We start from the raw sequence: 1,906 nt of genomic DNA, 5'->3' as shown, positions 1-1,906 counted from the left end.
TGTGCTTCTGAAAGTTGGACAATGACTGAGGATGAAAGAAAACAATAGATGCCTTTGAAATGTGGTATTGGAGAAGAATACTGAATATTCCCTGGACTTCCAAGAGAACAAAAAGATCTGTCTTGGAGAAAGTGAAACAAGAATGCTTCTTGGAAGCAAAGATGCAGACAGTTCATTTCATATACTTCTGGCATGTTGCGAGGAGGGGCTAATTTTTTGAGAAGAATATCATACTTGAAAAGGTGGAGGGTAAGAGTAAGAGAAGATGATACTTGACAGGATATCGATTGACACAGTGACTGTAGCAATGGGCTTAAGTGTGAAGGAGATAGTGAAGATGGCATAAGATAAGGCAGGTGTCATCCATTGTTCATAGGATTGCTCCAAGTCACAGTCAACTTGAGGGCACAAACTCACAACCACCATGTTTTTGATTGTGGATCCAAGTAAAATGAAAGAATTTAAAACTTCTATATTTTCTCCATCTGTAAAGATAAAGTCTATTGACCTAGTGGTGAGGATTTTTGTTATCTTTATGTTGCACTGTAAGCCAAGTTGAAGTCTTTGATCTTCAGTAAATGCTTCATGTCTATGTTCTTGTGTACCCTGCATATCACAGTTTGTGAATCCCTCCAATTCTGATGCCACATTCTTTTAATTTTGTCCAGCTTCTCAAATTATTTGCTCAGCATACAGACTGAATAGGTATAGAGAAAGGATATAACCCTGGCACACACATCTCCTGATTTTAAACCATTTAGAGTCCCCTTCCTCTATTTGGATAACTTCTTCTTGCTATACTTAAGTCAACAGCAGTTGAGAAATCAAAAGATGCATTGCACTGGGGGACTCTGAAGCCAAGGACATCCTTAAAGTGCTAAAGAACAATGATGTCGGTTTAAAGACTAAAGTGAATCTTAGCCAAGCCATGGTATTTTCAATTGCTTCATATGCATCTGATAATTGGACAATAAATAAGGATGACAGAAGAAGAATCGATGCATTTGCATTATGATATTGGAGGAAAGTATTGTATGTATGAGAGACTTCCAAAAGAACAAACAAATATGTCTTGGAGGAAATGCAAGCAGAGGCAAGGGCAAGTGGTACATCTTCTCACATCCTTAAGGCATGTTGTCAGGAGGGGCTAGTCCTGGGAAAAAGACATTATGATGGGAAAGGTAGAGGCTTGACAAAAGAGTTAGGAAGACTCTCGAGAACATAGACTGACACAGTGACTACAACAATGAGTTTGACGACGACAGAGATTGTGACAGTGGCACAGGATAGGGTAAGGTTCATATCTGCTGTCCTTAGAGTTGTTATGACATGATGCTATCTAACAATAATACTGAAGTTTGTATTTGGCTGCTATTATAGACTCTCATTTTCAACCTAATTTTTTTCAGAGTTCAGGATTTTTTTATTGAATATGTCACAAAATTAGTTTAGTCAAAAAGACCAAATCTCATGTTATCGTTAAACTCTTCAGATTCTTCTTTCTTTGCTTCTACTTTCTTCTCCTCAGCTGGAGTGGCAGCAGTGGAGCGGGCAGGTCCCCTAGCACCCACATTGCATATGAGGCTCCCAATGTTGACATTTGCCAGGGCTTTTCCAAACAAGCCAGGCCAGAAAGGTTCAATGTTGACACCGGCTGCCTTAATGAGAGCATTGATTTTATCCTCCGTGAAGGTCACCTCATCTTCGTGCAGGATGAGGGCTGAGTAGATGCAGGTGAGCTCAGAGACAGAGGCCATGGTGCAGTGGTGCTAGGCTGAAGGCTGCTGGACGCGGTGCTAGTCGCCAGATGAAGTGAAGGCCTCACCCCAACGCGGCTTTAGCTTCCTTGGAAGCACCTTGGCAACTGAGGAAAGAGTGAACCTAACTTTTATTTTATTATTTTTTT

At 40.6% G+C, this 1,906-nt stretch overlaps 1 pseudogene; it reads right to left on the bottom strand.

Moving 5' to 3' along the window:
* Positions 1–1,448: 1,448 nt before the first annotated feature.
* On the bottom strand, positions 1,449–1,757 carry LOC102860017 (annotated as a pseudogene).
* Between the last annotated feature and the right edge of the window lie 149 nt (positions 1,758–1,906).

This window comes from Elephantulus edwardii, unplaced genomic scaffold (genome assembly GCF_000299155.1).
Source record: "Elephantulus edwardii isolate Elephantulus edwardi_28Jun2011 unplaced genomic scaffold, EleEdw1.0 scaffold00164, whole genome shotgun sequence".
Lineage (NCBI taxonomy): Eukaryota > Metazoa > Chordata > Mammalia > Macroscelidea > Macroscelididae > Elephantulus > Elephantulus edwardii.
The sequence above is the reverse complement of the archived record's forward strand: the minus strand, read 5'-3'. Positions and strand labels throughout refer to the sequence as shown.